Source organism: Grammomys surdaster, unplaced genomic scaffold (genome assembly GCF_004785775.1).
Source record: "Grammomys surdaster isolate TR1022 unplaced genomic scaffold, NIH_TR_1.0 126091, whole genome shotgun sequence".
Classification (NCBI taxonomy): Eukaryota; Metazoa; Chordata; class Mammalia; order Rodentia; family Muridae; genus Grammomys; species Grammomys surdaster.
In genome coordinates this window covers 4,012,784-4,036,570 of record NW_021620899.1, presented here as the reverse complement: position 1 = coordinate 4,036,570, position 23,787 = coordinate 4,012,784, and the positions used below count along the sequence as shown (strand labels likewise).

General features: G+C 38.4%; 1 non-coding gene across 1 annotated transcript; it reads right to left on the bottom strand.

The window, feature by feature from the left end:
• Window positions 1-620: 620 nt before the first annotated feature.
• LOC114611329 lies at window positions 621-752 on the bottom strand. The gene has a single exon (XR_003709823.1). It is a non-coding gene; the product is annotated as a small nucleolar RNA SNORA17 (small nucleolar RNA).
• Between the last annotated feature and the right edge of the window lie 23,035 nt (window positions 753-23,787).

Here is a 23,787-nt window from a genome sequence, read left to right as displayed (position 1 = left end):
TGTGTGTGTGTGTGTGTGTGTGTGTGTGTGTGTGTGTGTGTGTGTGTTTGGGGGTGTCTGTGCTTGTTTTTCTGCAGGTAAAGGAGATAGAGTAGTATATCACAGCCATGACCCACTCTGACAGCCCTGTCCACCTTCCCACCATGATTTCCACATTACTAACACAGATCAAAAAGCACGAGCCAAGTATCTGTTCTACATCGACATGCCTTTTATTTTGTCGGAGGTTACTATTCAGTTGGAAATTGTGCAATATTTCTTCTTCCCGCTTTCACATTTTGTTGCAATTCAGAACTAATGGTTGAGTTATCTTAGTCCTCTGGATCACTTTTAGCAGGCAACGTTCAGCTTTCATATGCCAGAATCTTCACTGTACACACCCACGCTCACTCATATAAGCCATCGGTGTTTAGCCTCAGAACGAGCTCAAGGGTTGTTTTCTCTAGATATGCTGCAGGCCACCATTAGATTTGGTCACGATGTCAGAGGATTTCAGAAAAGTCTCATCAAGTAGCTTGCGGAGCATGGGATGCCAGCCATAGGACACTAGTAGAAATAACCGGTGGGGGAAAGTGAGGAGCAATATGCTCAGTTTTAAAAAATAAAAATGAATGTCAGGGAAGGTTAGGTTGTTAATCATTTAGATGTTCATAGGTCAGAACACGGAGTGTAGACTCAGCTGCTCTTCTCTCTGCCACCTACTGACACCCATGTGACACAGCAGTGACACCTACAATGCCTCTGAGGGCAAAGACCTGTGCATGTTTTTAAGAGCACTTCTAGAATAGTATTTTTCATTATGACTTAAAATATATCCTTAGCGTTATTTATATCTCTTTTCTTCCTTTTCTCGGTATTACCCTCCTTCCTCTCTGTCTAGCTGAGATGCTACCCTCCACTTCTTCTGTTGCCCACTTCATAGTCCCTATGTCCCACTATCCGCCCACTAGAGCTCCTTTTCATCTCTCTACCCATAGTCCCTTTCTACTTTCCTGGGTACTTTCCGTGATGAATAACAGCAAAACTAAAACAAAACAAATCCAACAACAACAACAAAACTTGACGAAGCAAGGAAACGATTATCAGAGCAAGTAGGACACCTTTGTTGTGGGAAAACGCCTGAAGTACAAGGATGCCTCCAGGGAACATCTCAATCTAGCGTCATCACAGAGATGAGTTCGTTTATCTCACAGTTCAAGTGATAGAAAGTTTTTAGTTTTTTTCCCCTGAAATCCTGAACACTAGGGTGACAGAGATTTGAGGAGAAAAAAAAAATGGTGTTGGTTCCAAAAAAAAAAAAAAAAAAGCAGGCAGATGGGGTACAGAGAGCTGTTCTCTTAAGGGTTGCCAACGACAGGGAAGACGCTCTCAGAAAATGTAGCCTTGAGAAGTGGCAGAATACTGAGATTTGAGTTAATGCCACAGAGCAAAATGTCAATTTAATGATAGCTACTCATTATGTTGTTATATAAATGAGATGTGCCTAGAGTTGTATTAGTTTTTGATTACTGCATAGTGTCGTTCCTAAAACTTACGGTTAAAACCAATTCTCATCTCATAGGCCTTAAATTCTCCAGGAACTCAAAAAAGCAGGCTTACTTAAAGGAGATCCCAGAAAGGAGGGATCATTGAGGGCCATCTTAGCTGCTACTGAGTAGAAATCACCCTATTGAGATCCGCCACCTAGAAAGGCTTGAGTGTGTTCTAATCCTGTCTTTTTTATCCTCTGGAAACATGCTAAGCAGTTCATTGTTTATTGTTCCTTAAACACACTACTACAACACCCAAGCTCCACTCAATATTCTAAAGAATAAATAAAATAAGGTATCACTTCTCAGCTTTATAGTAAGACCAAGTGAAGAATAAATGAAAGAAGGTATATCCAAGTATGACACTCAATTTACCAAATACTAATTTAGCAATTTGCATCTTATCATATATTATTAGAAAGTCTTTGTATATGTGGGGGTGGGGACAAATGGTGACCAGAAAGTATTAGAATCAACTAGCTATCATGAGGGGTTGTAAACGCATCCCATGCCCACCTTGAAATCTAGATTCATCTGCCACACAGCCGAGAACCAACCAGTTCATGCTCTTCCATCTTGGCTTTCAAGCACATGGAAGGGTGATGTAAGGAAAACAAATAAAAACAAAACAAAACTCATTACCCGAAGGAACTGGTAGAATTGTTAAATAAGAATATCGTTAAGTCAAATATATTTTCCTTCAAATTATATGAATATCAGCTTCCGAAAAAAAGAAAAGAGGGATTAGAAGAAAATGATTGTTTAACAACGAACAAAACCACCCCTTCCTAGGTTTTGCAAATACAATTATAAAGAGGTCAAAAAATCAGCTATGCTATGGATATAAACCATTTTGGAGAAGGAGTGGATGCTGTAGCCATGCTAAAACTAACAAACCCAAAATCCATGCTCTTCTCAGTGTCTCCTCATCCTCGACCCTCCTACCAGCACTATGTCCTAAGACAGCTGCTAACTTAAAGGCACAATTAATTATACGTGATGAGATGACAGATGCTCTGTGCCCGGTCTCCAACTGGAAGAGCCTCTGTATTCTGGGCACCAGGCTGGTGTCTTCCAAGACGTCACTGCCCAGGTTTCAAGTTGCTTGGTGGATGGCGTGCTTGCAACCTGTTTGGGAACCCCACTGTGAGTCAGCCTAGATTCTGATTTCCCCAGCTTGACTTTCTCTTACTGCTTTTTTTTACTTCTCCTCTTCTTCCCTCCCTGTACCAAAGACTCTTATTTGTCACCTGATCAAATCAGGAGAAAGCGAATTCTTTCTACACTCGTTTTTTTGTTGTTGTTGTTTTCTGTCTACATAGAATTCTTCAAAGAAAGTAGTGAGTCAAAAAGAGAGGGAACACACTTGTTTCAGAGCAGTGACTGCCTTTGAGTTAATCTATCATGTCAATAATAATAATAATCCCCACCTCCAAGCAAACTTTCTTCCTCAAGTGAAAGAAGAAGTCTGGGATTCTTAAATATTTATTTACAATGCAATACATTTGTGTTGTATAAAATTCAAAATAATATTTTTAAGAGGAAAATAATCAGAATATATTTCCCAGTTTGTTCAGTGAGCTATTTTTAAAAATTCTCTATAGCCAACATTTATTTAAAAGTCCTCAGTATCTATAAAACAAGGAGAGGGAAATGTCTTAATTGTTTAACTACTATGCCTGGACTATATGTCAGTCAGTAGTATTTCTGGTGTTCATTAAACATTATACACACACAAAACTTTTGCTTTTATTAACACATTTTACTGAATTCAATCCACCATATTTCGTAGCATGAAATCCAATAAACCATAAAAGCTAGCAAGTTTTACCCCTTGGAGGCTTGGCAGGATATCTTAGGCAGTTTGGCTTGCATAAGGAGACATGGCCCATGTATCATAACATGTGTTATATAACCACATGTTACATAACAAAAGGTTACTTCTTTTAGTTCTCAGAGCTAGAGTAAAGTAAGGAGCTAGCCCTGATGAGTGTTCTTTTCAAAGTACAGACTATCACCTTCTTCTTTGTATCTTCATGGAGAAGGAGGATGAGGGAGCTCCTTACGTCTCTTGTATAAAGGCACTAATTCTCCTTAAAGCCTCCTACCGCACTTTTGAACCAATACTTCCCAAAACATCCACCTCACCATGCTATTGGGGAGCAGGATTTCAACTTACAAGTTAGAGTACTACAATCAGTCCCTTGCAGACAGTTCTAGAGCCTTCAGGATTCCCTCATACAAATTTTGCCCATTTAAATCTTACTTTAGAATAATTTTGATTCAGTGTCGTATATATTGTTCACTAAACTTCTGGGGCATTTCAACTCTCTTATAGATAACATTTTTCAGCCTGCCACACTAAAATGTCTTTTCTTTTCATTCCTCCTCTCTCTCTCTCTCTCTCTCTCTCTCTCTCTCTCTCTCTCTCTCTCTCTTTCTTTCCTTTCTTCTTTCTTTCTTTCTTTCTTTCTTTTTCTCTTTCTTTCTTTCTTTCTTTCTTCCTTTCTTTTTGTTTATTTTTGTTTTTCAAGACAGGGTTTCTCTGTGTAGCCCTGGCTGTCCTGGAACTCACTCTGAGGACCAGGGTGGCCTCAAACTCAGAGATTCACCTGCCTCTGCCTTCTGAGTGTGGGATTAAAGGTGTATACCACCATCACCTACCCTGCTTTTGTCTTTTAAAGGTCTGCTAGATAGGCAAGATGTTTCTAGGTACCTGGATGAAAATTAAGGTGGCCCCTTGACATTTCCTCACTTCTAAAGGTTGATACAAATCTCACAACAGGCATTAGTAGAGAAATTAGGTGATTCAGGCCTGTGTGAGGTCAAGATTCAATCTCGCTTTAAAATTAGAACTCGAGTGCCTTTCAAAATTGTTTTATGACTTTATGGATCACTTAGAAATATCAACAGATTCATCCTCCCTTCTGATAAAAACAAAATTGACTTATTTTTATTATCTATTTACCTCTGTGGATCATATACTTTCTCCAAATGGTGACAATAAAAAGCCTCAATTCTATCTACAGTGACTTCCCTGGGCTCAGAGAAGACAACTGGTAATCAGTAAAGCTCCACAGACTGTCTTTTGAAAATATTAAACTATGCTTTCTAACTTGCTGTTCTGTTCCGCATCCCCTTGGTATTCCTCACATACTGTTCTGTGAATTACTCCCACCAGCTTCGACATCCTGGCTGCTCATCTCCCCCATCTCCTGCTGTTAATGTAACTTCACTGCACAGTTTCCAGCCCACTGCTTTATTCATCCCAACCGTCCTCATCAATTCCACTCCACCAAAACCCACTATCCTGTGTAAACGAAGCTCATCTGAATCTGCTTGTTAGTGTGTGAAAACGCTCTACCTCCATTTCTTGCTCATATTCCAATAGAAATTAAATGAAGGATGAATGTCATATATTCTTTACTGGCCTCTCTACTAAAGGCTTCCCTTTCTCCTGTTCTTCAGGGACTAGTGAGTGAGAAAACCACATGTCTATCTTTTCTTTACCATTCATTTGGATCACTGGTGTACTCTGTCTACATTGGTCATACAGGACAAGTAAAATCCATTCATATCATAGCCCTGCTATGAGTCACAGCTCCTCCACATGTTATTTGTGCCACACATACAGAATCTATTTTTTGCCTTCTTGAAACTCAGCCTTAAATTACTTATCTCTGAAACCCAGGATACAGTTTCTCTTCTTTACTCTAAGCCAGAGGTAGAGGAATGATCTAGGCAGCCAGAAGCATTGGCTTCCATTTCCATTCCAGCATACCATCATTTTTCATACCTTAAAAAATTCTGTCAACGTGCCTCTTTGCTCAACTATCTTTCATTAATCCTTTCTACACACATGAGTTTTACATTTGAGATCCTTGACTGTAGAAATTTGCCTTCCTATATTGAAGGGAATATTGCTGAGTTTAACAAATAAGTATGGAAGGTTTTATCTGGTAACCCTGTGGTAATAGATGGTAACAGGGAAATCGTTGCTTCCACATTGTACAAGTACCATGACTACTACCAGTTAAAATAATAAACAGCACGATATGGTCAAGGACCAAGCATATGGTACAGGTGCTCATCAAGCAATAAGGCAAAACTTCAACTCTTTGTGTCTTGGCCACCTTAAGGGCTTTCCACTCACAGAAATGCTCCTGGTCTTTTTCACTCTTCCAAGTATTCTTCTTTCAAAGATGCCTTAATATTAACTGTGTAAAGGTGTTCTGCCCTTAACTGGTATTAGCCGAATATTGGAAATCAAGTTCATCATCCCTAACAGGCTTCCTTGTTAAGTTTATAAACCAAGTAAGATCTCAGATGCTACACAGTTCTTCATACTGTTGTGCTATTTAAATGGACCACGCATGTGGATCTAATGCCTCCTAACTATATTTTCCTTAACAGATTCTGACCCTCAGGCAATGCTTATGTCTGTAGATTGTGATAGACACACAGAAGCGTTGCTGAATGGAATTGTAAGGAATGTCTAAACCATAGCTAAATTAAAAAGTAAGAAAATAGAGTAAGGTGATGGACGATACTAAGATAGTCAATTAAGATGGATAGTCTTAAGAAATTAATAATGATCTAATATTAAAAATACTAAACTCCAAGTGCTAGGAAACATGCAAAGCAGAAGAATCCATAATAAGTGATTTCCAAATCTAATAATTGAATCTGATATACATCAACACAGCTTGATTTGCATATATTACGTTAGTATCATCCTTACTACCTCCAGTTAATTCTTATGTATTTTGTATCTCTAATTCATGGTCTTAGAAAGGATGCCACCAATGCAATGACAGACCAACTGTGGCAACTAAAAAGACAGCAACACAGGACTCACTGAGCCTTGAGCTGAGGCAGAGTGGGCCATAGTCCTTGGGCCATGGACTTACACACAGCTACATACCACCTGGACACAAGCAAGAAGTCCGTGTAGTGATGGGACCAAAGTCACAGTGAAATGTTACTGTCAAGTCAAAGGCTACTCACCAGAGCATAGGGCTACATGAAAAGCTCAACATGCATTTGAGAAATTGGTTCTAAGATTGCCACATTACAGTGGCCTCTGGCTGTCTGTGCATAATTAGAAAGTAGCATTTATAGCGAAGCTGACCCAGAAGCTCCGAAATACTTGTGGGATTACTCAACTGACCTAACATTCCACAAGTGATCTGTGATAAAAGACACAATCTCTGCCATTTTCTTTAATGTCAATTGAGACACTTGATCTTTAAGTGGTGAAATTGAAATTTGAAAAATCAAAACCCGTCTTGACCAGAAACTTTAAATTCTGAATAGGCACATGATTATGAACTAAGTGTCATTTTTTTTCACCTCCTTCCCTGACTTTAAATTTCACAAGACAATTTTGTATGCCTTCATACTGAGCCTCATCACCCATCAGAACATTTAAATTAAAAACATCTGACAGACAGACTTGGCTTATGAATTCATTTTCATAATATTCAAATATCCACATCAAGGCTCTGTGCTGACACGTGGTCTTTTTTTTTAAATAAGCATATTATAAGACAGCAGGAGGCATCTTCCTAGTTACATTTTCATGCAAGAATTAAAGATGACGAGATTCCTAGGTCAGTGTAATCAGCTGCAATTTAAACTTATTTTTTAGGACTTATCAGCTTTCAAAAATGGATTTTTCATGACTTCCAAGTAGGACCAAAAATGGCAGAAGATTAAAGGATGGCATTATGATGTCAGTCTGATATCATTCAACCTCTTATCACAAAGCCTGTAGCTGAAGTTTGAGGTGCTTAAATAACAGGTTTATAAAACATAGATTCTACAAATTTTCCTCAAATGTCCCTCTCCCAGTCTAAACTTGGGAGTCATGAATATTTATTCTGCTTACTTTGGTCAAGCTCAGGTTAGGCTTCCCACGCCAAGACTCTTTAACTCTTCCCTTTCAACCATGCTCAAATTCATCACATGTGATGGTCCATATCCCTCTGTTCTTGGTAGTCCTGGATACCAGACTTACAGGGTATAGCCAGATCCATAGACACAACATGAAAAAACACAAACATACACACAGACACACAGACACACACACATTTTATACACACACACACACACACACACACACACACACACACACACACATATATATATTTTTTTCTGAGTCTAAAAATCATTCTTGCTTATAGGTTTTACAGGAATCTAACTCTGGCCTAACATAGTTTCTATCATTCACATATGCCTAGTCTGTCTGTAGTTTCATAATGAACTCAGGTAATCATGAAATTTGAGGCAAATTAGCAAAGAAGATATTCTTGTTCATACATTTTACACTTTACAGAGTTTAGCAAGAAAATGGCTGAATATACCCCAAAACTAGGCTAGATACTTGTAATAGTTACTGTTCTGGTGCTTTCATAAAATACTATTATTAAGGTAACTTATGAAAGAGTTTATTTAAGCTTCCAGTTCTAGAAAGTCTGTAACAGTGGTAAAAGTATGCAGGCAGGGAAGCTGTGGCAGAAAGTAGAGAACTCATATCTTGAATTTCAAGAATGAAGGAGAGAGAGAGAGAGAGAGAGAGAGAGAGAGAGAGAGAGAATTGTAAACATAAGAGACTTTATACTCACAAAGTCCAGTCCCAGTGACATACTTCAGCCAACAAAATCCACATCTCCTCAACTTCCATTCAAAACCGCCAACAGAACCAAGTGTTCAAATATCTGATCCCATGAAGACATTCTCATTCAAACCTGCACAGTACTTCACTTGATAATTCATTGTACACACAAATTAAAGCTACGTGATAATTATTATCAGTTCTTTAGATCAGGTAACAAGATCATGGCACTGTAGAGATGGGTCATCAAATACATACAAACATTAGGAACAGAGTTCAGATGCTCATTATCCAAGTAAGAAGCTGGATCTGAAAACACTTATGTGGTGATTTCAATGAAACTGGTCCCCATAGGCCTATAGGGAGTGGCACTATTAGGTGTGGCCTTATTGGAGGAGGTGTGTTGCTGGAGGCAAGCTTTGAGGTGTCAGATGCTCAAGTTCCAGCCAGTGTCATTTTGTCTTCTACTGCCTGAACATCAAGGTAGAACTCTTAGCTTCTCTAGCACCATGTCTGCCTGTGTGCTACCATGTTTCCTGTCATGATAATAGACTAAACCTCTGAAACTGTAAGCCAGCCCCAATTAAATGTTTTCCTTTATGAGTTGTCATGGTGTCTCTTTACAGCAATAGAAACCCTAACTAAGATCATTTATAACCCCCAACTCTGTGTTGGGGGAGGGAAGGCAGAGACAGAAGGATCACTGGGTCTTGGTAGCCACTAGCCTAGCTCCAAGTTCACTGAAAGACTCTATCTCAAGGGAATAAGGTGAAATCTGATAGAATAGGACATCTGATCTTGTCTTCTGGCCTCTGCATGTATGCATGGGCCCTTTAACTCACATGCACCATATATATATAATATATATACACACACACACACACATATATAATATATATACACACACATATATATGTGTGCGTGTATGTGCGTGTGTGTGTATATATATATATATACATATACATATATGTATATATATATATATGTATATGTGTGTGTGTGTGTGTGTATATCTGTGACATGGACTATACCATACACATCATTCAGACATATGTGCATGTATTATGGAAACAAACGTTTCTGAAATTTCTATGACTTAGAACAACAGTGATTTGTTTATAGCGCATAACTTTTGTCCACTGGAAAACAGCTTGGGCTAACAAATCACCATGGTCAATCCTTTGTACCATTGTCTTCAAGACAGAAAAGAGATACCATTTGTATACTAGTCTGTGAAAGGTAGAAGGCATATGAACTACTTGAACAATATGTCAGTAAACCAAATTTATCAGAGAACTTAGAAAATCTTCTAAATATAGATAAGAGAGTAGCAAAGAAATGTTTCCTAGACCAGACTGGACAATAACTAACATGATCTATTTGATTAGTGAGGTAACTTAGGATCAATAAGTTAAATAATTTGTGCATGGCCACAAGGTATTAGGTAGTAGATGTGACATATGAACCCATACTTTCTCAATCCGAGTCTGTACACTTAACCCACACATTTTAAACTTCGTAGTACACATAGTGATTCCAGCTACCTAGTAAAACTGTGGATAAATATGCACAACAATCACCAGTTAATGAACCAAGCTGTCTCATTTTAATTTCCAGATTCTTTAGCAATCTGTGGAGTAGAAAACTCCTCTAGTTATTTAGACTTTTCCAATACAGCTATTCTTTGAAAGTTCTCATTGAGCCAAAATCTTGCAACGTTTGTAGTGCTCGGAAAATGCATGGAACCAAGTGAATATGTCTGAGTTTTCCATTACATGTGATTTATCACTTTGACTCACAGCATATAAGTTAGAAAATCCATTCATTAACAACATAATGTTAACACATACTTCAAAAACATATCCTTGGTCTTCAGGCTTCAGATATTGTCATCATCACCTGTTAATCTTTGCCAATGAACTTTAAAAGTATATCCATATAGTTTGGTTGGGAAAGAGCTTAATAATCTATACTGCACACACATTTCCCTGACCTCTTGTAAATATTTGTTGATAATATATTTAACAACTTTGTAACATGCATGTACACTCTTTAGCTTCCTAACCAAAAGGTTTTACTTAAGCAAATGAGAAGACATTCTGGTGACTTCCTCACTCTTCAGGCTAAGCAGTTAGAGAATAAGGTCAAAGAAACATGATAGAAGCATGAAATTCATCATTTCAAGAAGACACATTAAACTGAAAGTGTTTTTCCTTTGATGTATTGATCACTGATTGAACAAAATAGGCAAAAGAAAGAAAAAGAAAGAAAAGAAGAAAGGAAGGAAGGAAGGGAGGGAGGGAGGGAGGGAGGGGGGGAGGGAGGGAGGGAGGGAGAGAGGGAGGGGGAGGGAGAGAGAGAGAGAGAGAGAGAGAGAGAGAGAGAGAGAGAGAGAGGCATGAAGATTACAAATACAGAAACAGAAAAACAACAGATTGTCTATTAAGTACCTAGATTCCTACATGAGGTCTAATTTTAGAAAATTCTTAATAAGTTTTAAATAAGTGACTATTAGCCTTCAGCCATGTCACTTTGGCTTGTTTTTCTTCAAAATGCTTATAGATATATAATGTGTTTTCTTTGTTGAATAGACTAGGAAAATCTGATTTCAGGATTAAAAAAAAACCTGTCATTGTGCAGACCACTTAGACATTTTTCAAAGCTTGGAAATTGCATAAATAGCACATCTAAGGCATCATGTTTGTTATATTTTACCTTTCTATCATCATGAAATGCTTTGATTATCCATTTTTCTATTTAAAAAAATACTTAACAGAACAATACTTAGGTTTTTTTGATCTATGGCTAAGGACTTAAAATTTCCCAAAGCTTTCATTCTTGATAACTTACATGTCAAATGTACATGACATCTTAATAAAAATTCCATCTCCAAACACACAAGGCAGACAAACGTCATCTCGCTTGCTTGGGGACTAATCATTTAGTACATTGAGTTCCTTACTAGGGAGGATGTTTCCACGAACAGAGTCGACTTTAATCTATACAGCATACCAGGAATTACTAACGGCTCTCATTTTCAGCTCAATAATCTTTATCAGCATGTTTAAATGCTTTGTTTTCATTATTATCCTTCTTTACATTTGATTTTTTTCCCAATATGGTAACCACTAACTTAGATGCTTGAAGCTATTAATACTTGTCTGGCTTGATACACATGAGATTAAATGAGGACTTGTTATTTCAGGTCAGTACAGCTCAATAATTAAACACACTTTACTCGTGTTCCTTCCTTTTATTTAGCTACCTTACCATACCAGGTCTTCACATCTCCACTTGCTGTCTCTAAATCTTATATATATATATATAGATAGATAGATAGATAGATAGATAGATAGATAGATAGATAGATATCCCAGAGCATGATTTGCATTATTTCTAAATAACTGAAACAACTTAACAAATGCTTGTCTAATTACCTGGTGAAGTTCTTCAAAGAGTATTCTTTCTATTGCTTTGAAGGTACACCATGGCCAACACAACTTGTAAAAGAAAACATTTAGCATGGCAGGTGGTACTGGAACAGTACTGAGAATTTACATCCTGACCCACAGGCAAAAGGTAGAGAGAAACATCTAAAATGCAAAGATATGGGCAGTAACACCTTCAAGGTCATATCACCTAATCCTTCCCAAGCAGTCCTACCAAGTGAGGACCAAGCATTCAAATATTTGAGTTTATGGAGGCCTTTATCATTTATTTAATCCAGCAACATAGCTGCTCTGGCAAGTGATCACATCCAAAGACCTTCTGATCAGGCTGACATGGCAGAACTTTAATCCCCCTGTCTGGAATACACACCTTTGATCCCAAACATTGAAGGCAAAATTAGTTTCTAGAAAGAAACAGCCGTGTATGAAAGTGACATCTGATTGAGGGGCAAAGAGATAAGTCAGAGGAAGATTTGATAACATTAATCAGAAAATTAATCCAAAAGGAGGGCTTGAAAGAGCAGAGCAGGAAGAGAAAGGTTGGAGAGAAAAGGCAGTTTTACTGTAATAGTTTTACAGAGAAAGGTTACTGGTGAAGATAGAATGAGCCAGAGAATAAGAAAGAGCCAGACAATTAGAACAGATTGCCAGAGTTAGTTTGAGGACAACCAGAGCAATTCAGACAAAAGCTAAGAGAAGCCAGTTTGAATTAGTCAGCTTGAAGAGGGGTGTCAAAACAGCTGAGTTGAACCTGCCAGATAGAGATAGAAAGGATGAATTTATTCAGCAGTAAGCCTCTGAGATGACACACATAAAACCACAAAAAGGTAGTGAAATTAAAAGGGAAATCAAAGGTCTAGTTAGGTTATATACCTTGAATCCATCCAGAGAAATAAATGCATATAAGAATTATTTCCCCAAAAAGAGTATAGACAACGCTTATAAAATGATGTTTAATACAAAATTTGGAAAAGCAAAATTTTCATTATATTGTCTTATCTATTCATACTTTACTAGGTTCTTAACTCTTAAAGTAAAGAAAAGTACCTGTTACTGAGGCCAAATATTTATTCCTTATCCTTGGCATCATAACCACTTTCTTCACTGGCTTATTTATCCTCTTCAAAGAAGATCTCAAAATGAATGATGATCTTCAATCAGTCTTGCCTTCTGTTTCTCTTAAGCATGATTCAATATAAGGCAACTAACAAGGACTACCTCATCACCTATCACTTCCTTCCCTGGACTTGTGTACTTTACTGAGTCAGATATTAATTAAAACTGTCTATCCGAATAAGTATTTGCTTAGAGTGAAATGTTTGGATTGTAATGTTCTGCTCATACAGCAGCTTCCTGACCTCCTGAAGAATTCATTACCACTAGATATGATAGTTCATTAAATCAGAGTGGTCCCCTAGCTTCTCTTTACTGGCTTGAATTGATTCTCTTGATCTAGAAAACATGAAGGTCACTGAGGAAATGCTCAGGTGAACTGTGTTGCATCTGAAACACCACACGCACATGCACAAGCATGTCAAGAGACAATATGTCTTCTTTTAAAGTAAGCCTTCTAAATATCTATATACTTTTCAGTAGAATATTTCATATTCTCCAGGTACTCCAAAGAGCTAAGAAGCCTATATATATTATAAAGATGCTTATCTGCATTGTCTGGCACACAGTCTTCCAAGGTTTCTTCTGCTTCTTTTACCCATCAAGATGTACTAAATATAAACCGATGTAACATCAATGAGGCACTGAAATAGCCAAATCCTTTTAAGCAAAAAATGTGACACTGTTAAGCAATTGTGCAGTCCCCATGGCAAACAGTAATGAATATGCTAATTTTCTTTCCAGGTAAGAACAAACTGTTTCTTTTTCTTTTTTTTCTTTTCTCTTTTTCTTTTTTACTTATTAAGGAATGGAAGAAAATAGTCATCAACTAATACATTTCACTGGATATGTTAGCTTTCACTTCTGAAGATATCTGAAGACAGCCAACTATCCTGAAGTTCAACACCTCACTAAGTCCATACTAATCCACCATCATCCTCTGTGCACATCTGTGTCTACGCTAATCTGACTGAGCATGTGAGGAGAACGTCAGGCTTCATCTTTCAAGCTTTTAAACATTGGCAGCTACCATGCCTCCAGAGTCAGAGCTGAGTTTCATTTACTTTGTGGACAAGAAAAGGAATTACAGAGGTTTCCCACTTTGCGTTTCCACCATAGTGGGCTCTGTGCTTGCATTCTCCCATGTACAGCAGAGCATGGAAATCTTTTTATATTACTTTCTTTGCCTTTTGTTCTTCTAAGTTTTATAATATCTGCTTTCTAACATCCTCCTATAAATAAACCCCATGATTTCCCTGTTACTTGCCCTTTGAAACACAACAACAACTGAATGGAAAAGAGAAGCCATGGCTTCAAACAAAACAAAACAGATTTTTAATATACTTTTCACCTACTAAATCATATGAGAGTTCACACACATTACTCTCCAAGGCTCAGTTTTCTCACTGGCCACTGGTAACGACAAGAGGTGAGACTCACGAGAGTGTTATGCATCAAGAGTAACCTCAGAGCTGAAAGCCACACACTTCTCTCTTCCCTGCATGCTTCAGCTCTAGAACCCTTGTAATTCTTCCTATTGACTTCTTAGGAAAAATTTTCTATCCCCTTTCTCCACTTCGCTCAAGTTTCCCTCTAATGCATACTCTTAACCATCTCTCCCGTTAAATGCTTGTCTCAGTTGTTTGTATTCCTTTGCATTTATATCACTAATGTCAGTCCCTCACCATTGTTCATCCTTGTGAGACAGCCATGCCTATTTTTGCCTTCCCTTACCTTCCCATTATAAGAACTTAAAGTTGGTTGAATGGATAAATGAATATTACAAAGTAACAAATACCTTAGAATGTATAACTTCCAGGTGCTTTTTGTTCATAATATCCAATGCCCAAACAGTACAGTACATTGTCCCCAGTGACAATAACACTGTTGTCAATGCACTGTCACTTCAGAATTTTTATGCTCTTGAAACCATGAATGAGGGACAACAGCAACTGGTACAGCTGCAATGTTCAGTAGCAAACCATAAATGACTTCAATCTGGGGAGAAACAAATCCTCAATGTTAAAGGCTTGCGTCTGGTATTCCAAAGTGTGTGTGGGTCTTCCATGGGATTAGAAATTTGAAATGTGTACTAGGATATGCAAAGAAGTACCATCATTGAAAAATTTAAATATACAGTAGAAAACATCAGTCTAAAAATAATTGACTCTGTTGTTTGAAAGAAGCATTAGAATTCTCATGATGCATCACATCGATGATGGATTTCCATGCAGCTTCGTAACGCTGCTGTGACTCCAGGATTAGAACAAGCCTTTGGCCTGCACTATCTCTATATCGTTAGACTACTGTTCGAAAGCCACAGGTATTTGATCAAAATTTGAAAACAAAGAAACATAACATACACAGATTTACTTGGGGGTGATTCCTTTTGTTTACTGTCCTGTTCTCTGCTGGAAAAAAAAATAAGTAGTTTATACTTTTTAGGAAGCAATTTGGCATCTGTGATCCTGTAAACCTGTAGTTTAACATTAGACACAAAATAATCTGTTCCCTTCTAGCCACTTCATAATGACGCTAGCAAATTCTCACTCTAGTGCTCACCTCACATGCTAAAGCACGCAGAACAGAAATTGGCACTTTGGGCCCATAAACTAAAGGGTATGCCTTGCCTTAATTATTTGTTGAAATTAGCAGATTCCTTTCCTTCAGAAATAATTTCCTGGGGATCCATCCCATATACAGTCACCAAACCTGGACACTATTTTGGATGCCAAGAAGTGCATGCTGACAGGAGCCTGATATAGCTGTCTCCTGAGAGGCTTTGCCAGAGCCTGACAAATACAGAGGCAGATGCTCACAGCCAACCATTGGACTGGGAACAGGGTCCCCAACGGAGGAGTTAGAGAAAGGACTGAAGGAGCTGAAGGGCTTTGCAACCCCATAGGAAGAAGAACGATATCAACCAACCAGACCCCCCCTGAGCACCCAGGCACTAAACCACCAACCAAAGAGTACACATGGAGGGACCCATGGCTCCAGCCACATATGTAGCAGAGGATGGGCTTGTCAGGCATCAGTGGGAGAAGAGGCCCTTGGTCCTGTGAAGGCTTGATATCCCAGTGTGGGGGAATGTGAGGGTGGAGAGATGTGAGTGGGTGGGCCAGTGGGGGAACACCCTCATAGAGGCAGGGGGAGGGGGAATGGGGTAGGGGGGTTCTGGAGGGAAATTGGGAAAGGAGATAACATATGAAATGTAAATAAAGAAAATATCCACTTAAAAAAAAATAATTTCCAGGGCCTGGCAAGATGGCTTGGTAGCTAAGAGTGCTTGTTGCTGTTAAAGAGAACACAGGTTTGGTTCTCAGTACTCATACTGTGGCTAAGAATGGTCTAGCTCCAGGATATTTGATGTCCTCTTCTGGCCTCCATAGGTTCTTACACATAAATGGTGCACAAAAACTCTCACAAGCACATTTATACATACATCTAAAACTATAAATAAAAGTAATTAAGAATGATAACTTCCAAGTTCTCTGAGAAAAATGAAATTTTCCATCTGCACGTTCAACCTCTATTTAGTGTGTGTGCGTGTGTGTCTTAGATTTTTTTCTAAATGTTAACATTTAGAGGAGTGCTACTAAACTCAACAAAATAAGATAAAAATAAACAAATCAAAGATGACTTCAACTTGATCCTATAGCACCCAAGTGTCTTCTTCAATAAAAGATAACTATTATTTTGATTTACGCCCTGTCTAGGCTAACCCTCAGTGATAATAATTCAGTCATCATCATTCAATTTTCACAATTGAGATATATATATATATATATATATATATATATATATATATATATTCAGAAAAGGATATCATAGAACAGTTACCTTTTTTGGTAACACTTACCTTTGATAAAAAAAAAAAAACCACTATACATTGAGTGTTGTGTAATGACGGTGACTTGCCTGATCTATGAGGACAGAGGCCTGAAAGCACTTCTTAGCCTTATATTTTGAAGCACCCTTTATTGTGGCTGCTGCTCTTTGAAAACTTTACTTTCAACCCTACCTGTTTGTTCATATATTCCTTGTTTGTGATAAGGTCTGAATATGTCCCTGGCTGACCTAGAACTTTCTATGTGGACCAGCTGGCCTTTAGCTTGCAATGATCCCCCTGCCTTTGCCCCTACATTCTGGCTCACACTGTAGGACTAAACCACCTTTTTGACCCATAGATTTTTTTCCCTTTTCACCTTAGTTGTTTAAAGAGACGTAAGCTATTGGAGCAGATTGACCTGTTGAGTACTGAAAAACGTTCTTTTTGTTCCCGGTTTCAGTTAGTATCTGTTTGGGTGATTTTTGGGAGATGGAAGTTGTTATGATGTTCCGATGGCAACAGAACTTTCATCAGATGGTCCATTAGTCAGTGTCCACAATGTGAAAATGCAGACATGCTCCACACAGCTGTCATTTAGCATTCTCACCCATGAAAAGAAGAGCTAAAGGAGGATGGAAACTTGCTATTTTTCTGTTTTCAAAAATAAAACAAGGCCAGAAAAACTGGCACCGGGTCACATTTCTCAGAAAAGCATTGGCTGTCATCCAAAAAGTGAATTGAATTGTAAGTGGAAAACATCCTCATTGATTTTAGCAGGACAAGAAAGAATGGACTTGCGACAAAGCAGGACAGAACTTTGAAAACGAGGTAGGAAACTAACTACAAATGAGCCTGTAAGAGTTCACAGTGGTGTCTATCTATAAACAGAGAAGTGATTTACCATAGGGTCCTACTGTGAAATACTTAGCCAATGAACACTTGTCTTATAGTATCTAATTCTGGTACCTAATTCCTGTGAGGGTGGTTTCCCAGTTGGGATTAAAGATAAATACCTAAGAAAATGTTATCGGCTTTAGTGGAAAGAGCCTAAAGGGCTCACACAGGACGGCTTTATTTTCAGGAATTCAGTTCATGTTTCTTTAGTGCTAAGTGGATATCTTTCTCTAACTCACATGTTCAAACAGAAGATGAGAATGTTCCTGAACAATAGCATCAGTCTAGAACTGTGTAATTTGGATTAGAGTTTTTATTGCTGTGAAGAGACACTACTACTATAAGAACTCTTATGAAGGAAAACATTTCATTGGAGCTAACTTACAGTTTCCTAGGTTTAGTCCATTTATTTATTGTCATGGCAGGAAGCATGGCAGTGTGCAAGCAGACAAGATACTGGAAACGAAACTGAGAGTTACGTATGGATCCACAGGCTTTAGTAAGTGAATGCCACACCAGGCCTGGAGTGAGCATACTGAGACCTCATAGCCCATCCTTTAGTGACACAGCTTCTCCAATAAAGCCACACCTCCTCCAACAAGGCCACACCTACTCCAACAAGGCCATACCTACTCCAACAAGGCCACACCTACTCCAACAAAGCCACACCTCCCAATAGTAACAGTCCCTATATGTGGAGAGCCGCATAGTGCTGCACCTTTAAGATGGCACTGGTCTCTGCCTTCCGCCACCTGCTGGCGAGGACTCTTAGGAGTAAACAACTCCTTATATGGCAGTGGCAGTTGATCTGGCTTGTCTCCGTGTGTGTGAACCTATCTGCTGTTGCTACGTGGCAGACGGGGGTTGGCTAGTCCTAGAGTACTTAAGCCTGGGAGACGCTTCCCCTGGGGTCGTCAGTTAGAAGATGGTCGTCAGTTAGAAGATTGTTCAAAGGTCCTGAATAAACTGCTTGGAGAAGAGCTCGTGCGTTGCATCTTCCTTGCTGGTCGAGGGTGGACGCGACACCTATATACCTATGGGGCCATTTTCATTCAAACTGCCACACAAGATAATGCTACAAAAAACAATGCTTCAGGGACAATGTATTTGTCCCTGAAGAGCAATGTTTAACAGACAGAGAAGGACATTGTGTAATTAAATAGTGGGATCATTTCTGAGAATGAGAAAGGGTTAACAACTGTCTACTGTTGTCTCTTCCTCCCATTATCTCTTTGAACAGGCTTTTTGTAGGTAGAAAGCTCTTTAGAGTGAGTTTCCTATTGAGGATACATTCACACTTACACAAGTTCCTGTCCTATACTGAGACAGACAGATTCAAGCATCCTATGTGAGTAGACATAAGTGCCCATTAAAAGGAAAAAGTAGTCGAGGCTTCTAAGAGCAACTGGAAGTGTAAAAGCACAATAAATTGTAACTTGAAAATAAGAAGACAATTTATATAAGTACAAAAGGAATTTTTACCCAAAGCATGAAAAATTCCTCTACCAAAGTGTTTTGTTTTAATTATCAATCAAGAATGTTAAACAAACTACACAATAATGCTAACATTCTTGTGGGAAATTTTATAGATCTAATGGAAAATTATACAAATGGTATAGACCAGAAAGCAGACATAAAAATAAGTAAATGATCAAATGTTATGATAGACCACATCATTTCATTAAAAAGTAAATGGAACAAAATAGAAATTTGGCAAATTGGCAATAGTTCCCCAAACTTATTTTAATAAATGTCAAGTGAGAAAAATGATATTCCATGAATAAAAGGGAGGCCATACCACTTAGTGTTGGCCAAGACTACAAAACTGGCACATTCACTGGTGTTGCCCTTTGTGTGAGTGTGTGTGCACACACATGTGTGTGTGTGTGCTTGTGTGTGTATGCACATGTGCATTTGTGTGTGTGCATGTGAGTGTGTGCATGCGTGTGTGTGTGTGTGTGTGTGTGTATGTGTGAATCAATGGGGCTTATGTTCGAGAGGAGGGGGGAATCAACAAGCATATTTTAATAATGACAAACAGTTCTTTAAAAGAAGAGTGATGGAAATCGGGTTCTGGTTTTCACTGGCAAATCAGAGTTTCTCAGTGAAGAGGTAGCATTTGCACAGACAGCTAAGCAGAATAGAATTGGGAGAGGGAACAACTTAGAAGTCTATATTGTGACACAAAAGAAATAGCAAGGATGGATCTGGAACAATGTCAGGAGCCGGGAAATGAATAGAGAGGGAAAAAATGAATTCAGTGAGATGTATGGTGCAGGAGAAAATTGCTAAAAAGTGTTCTTGTACAGGTGGCATTTCCTCAAGTTGTCCTAAATATGCACGGTACATTTCAAAAGGGTCATGTGAAAGACTTACTCATAAGTCTAAAATGTAAAACTAAAGAACTTTCTTCAACATAGGAAAAAGTAATCCCTCAGTGTTCTAATGACTGCCAAGAGACATAGCTGACAATTTTCTTTTGTCCTCAGCACAGAGACACAGTCATTAAACTCAGTTATCAAAACACTAAATGAAGAAGAACTGTGTAAAGGACAGAAGCAAGTACACTTCCGAAAACTGTTTCCTTTGTAGTTACATTCTTTGCCCTAGGAAACTAGAGCACAGAGTCACCTGGTAATCAGATACAGACCACAGGAAACAAACGAAAATCTACTTTGTGTGATGGCTAATGTTGTATCTTAAGTTTAAATTACTGGCTTAAGAGATCTATAAAACAAAAATGCCTCTAGTCTGTAAGGTCCACTTGCCCAAGGACAGAGAACTTCCTGAAATGATGGGAGTTGTTATCACAGAAGATACCAAAGCTTGTGCTTTTGCTTCTGTAAAGAAGCTTAACTGTTCTGAGTGTACAGGGTGTGTGCTGGATTGTATGTAGGCAGAATGGACATCAGCATCTGTGCTTTCCTCTGATTGCAAAAAAGCAGAGACCACATAGCCCTGTGAGGTTTGCTTTTATAAGACCCTGACTAATGTAATCAGGTGCCATATTCTGAGCATGAGTGTCAAGTATAGATCTGGTTAGGTTCATGATTCTGGCCAGTATTTAATAAAACCTCATAATTATTAAATTTATTCATAATCAGATTAGTGAATCTCTGAGTTTATTTGTAATGCTTACACACTACACTCAGAATGTTGATAAAACTCATTAGACTTGGAATAAAAATTTCCCAAAAATCTTAAATTCCTGAACATCAAAAATGCATATTTGCTGGGCAATTGCGCTCAGGCCTTTAATCCCAGCACTCTGGAAGCAGAGACAGAACCTCTGAGTTTGAGGCCAGCCAGGTCTACAGAGTTCCGGGATGGCCAGGCCAGGGCTACACAGAGAAACCCTGTCTGGGGTTGTGGGATGGGGGCAGAAAAAGACAAAACAACAAACTGCACATTCCATTTTTGTTACTTTCTGCTTAAAGAACTGTATATGCTTGACAGATGGCTCAGAAATCTTTGAAGAACAATGGCGATGTTTTATACACTCCTATTGATAGGATAAAAATGTGAGCGAGGAATGGGGTACCTTCAGCGGTAGCATTGCGTACCTCACATGCCAAGGTATGTCCCTGAAAAATTCTGGAACACAGCAGATCTACTGTTAGAGGGTTATTTGGGGGAGGGGAGGGTAAAAGGTCTTCTCAGCACAGTGAGGAGAGAGGCAAGCAGGCAAGGAAACAAGGAGACAGAGAGAGGGAACAGGAGAAGGCGAGAGACAGAGAGCAAGGTGGGACAGAGGAAGGTAGGTGATGACGTAAACAACTACCAGTCCCTGAGAGCTGGCCAGTGGGATCGCCCGTTTGCTATCACGTATATGATCTTACACTATGCACAGACGCATGGAATCTAACTGCTGCCCTGATAGTAACCAGGCTTTCATTTATTTTTCTATCACTAAATATAACAAATGCCAGGCTATCCTTTGCTGTATTTAGTGCGATAAAGTAAGTTAGCCTGTCTTTCTTTCATTTTCCATAGGTCACATAACAAATGATGAGGGTAACTTCTAGGTTCCCTTCTGTTGCTGTAATAAAAAACTAACATAAAAACAAAAAACAAAAAGAAAACCAATGCACAGAAACAACTTGGAAGGAAAGAGTTTATTACATCATGCAGATTAAAGTCCATCATCAAGTGATGTCAGAGTGGGAGGAGTTTAAGGTCGTAGAGGAAGGACCTGAAGCAAAACTATGGAAGAGGCTGCTTAGTAGCTTGAATACTGTATACTCTCTTGGGGGGAATATATATATATATATATATAGAGAGAGAGAGAGAGAGAGAGAGAGAAACACTAATCATACAGAACAACAAATACAAGCATTATAATCATAGTCTATAAGTAGCATTCTCTCTACCTTTTACATAACAATTCCAAAGTGTATGCACATTTACATATGCAGAGAGACACACAGACACAGACAAGAGACAGAGAATTTGAGATACTGAAGAAGCTGCCAGTGGTGAAACTCAGCTTTGAAACATCCCAAAGCAAACACTTCAGAGGAAGTATATGTTTTCCCTGGAACACTGCTTCGTTGGCATGTTATCAGCAAACAAAAAGGAACCCAGTGTTATCGTTTGTGACAGAGCACACACCATGATGAAGAGGAACGGTTGGGCCTGAATAAAGAGATGCTACTGAAAGCCTCAATTCGCAGCTCGTTTGAGGGCTGGCGCAGGCTGGCAGCATTCTTCTCTGAAACAACTCTTTGTTGCCAGCCCAGTGAAATGAGCAATGAGCCCTTTTAGTATTACTAAATGCCGAATGAATGAAAGAAAAGCAGAAAACCTCATTAAACGCTGCCAAGAGCCTCAACTCATTATGAATATACCCATATAGCAACCAATAATCCAATAATGGCGTAATGATTCCGATAACATACCCAAATATATCATATGGAAGTTGTGTGACTTGGCACACAATGAATCTGCTGTGTGTAGACACTTAGAAACATTTAGTTTTCACTTTATTAATATTTTATGACATTTGACTAAGTGAAATAAATTGACACTGGAAGATCCTGAACAGAAAATGGAATAATACTAAAAATGTGTCTGAACTAGCTTTTTTTTTCCTCAATCTATAGACTTTGCGCCCTATATTTACTTTCTGCTGTTGTCAATAAAATACACTTTTCCTGGTGACCCTAACTTGCCTAGATCTATCATCTTGACCCCTACAGATGTGTTTAGTACAGGCATATTACTTGACTCCCTGTCCCCCCGTACTAATACCTTTTTATACCTCACTATTGAATTTGGTGTTTCCTTAGGTTTACTGTATCAAGCAACTTTCAACCCTTTCTGCTGCCTTAGAATCATTCTTGAGGAGGTTGGAAGTATCATTAGGAGTAAAGTTTGTCTTATAAAAACAATGTAGGATGGTGAATACACTGTTGAAGATTCCTCTCTGCAGAAAAATCATTTCGTGGAAACTACTGATAAAGGTTGATGAACTTACCAGTAAGTAAACAACCTGTGATAAGGATTCTCCCTTTCTCTAAGTCTATCAGTACTGAATAACTCAGCAGTAGGGCTCTGATTCCTTTTTCTAGCTTTAACCCCTGAGACATATATAGGAGGATCCTAGAAGCTCCCTGGCTAGCCGGAATAGACAAAATGGTGAGCTTTAGTTTCACTCAAAATAAAGATGAAAAATCACAGTGGAAAACACCCAACATTGACTTCTGAGCCTCCAAATATGTATGTATAGGCAAGAGCACCCATATGGATATGTGTACATGCATTCAAGTCCATACACACATACACTATATAATAAATATTATTTAAGTTATATAATTTATATATGATATGTATAAACTAAATATATAAGAATATTTTTCAGTCTTTAAAAGAAGGATATTTAGATATGTACTACATTGATAGATCTTGAAGACATAATTGCAAAACAATCCAATCACAACCCAACAAAAATAGTATAGCATTTCTATGCATACACAGTACAATTAAATTCATAGAGATGGAAAGAAAAATGATGCTTGCCAGAATCTTGGCAGGAGACAGGTGAGGAGTTCATAAGACTAGGATCCTGTTTTGCAAGATGAAGAGCCCTATGGCTAGACGGTCGTAAGGGTAGTGAAAAAAAAAAAGATTTCTCCAACCTACACCTGAATTGACCACTTAAAATTCATTATCATGTTAAACTTTGTTACATGTGTTTTACTACAACTGTTAAAATATTTGAATGTATCTTTCCTCCATAAGATTTAGCCTTAGGAGATCATGATTTAAAGGAATCCGTATACACACAAAAAGATTTTCCTTACTTCATCAGGTATAGTTGACTCATGGAGAGAAAACCAAAATACCAATAGGAAA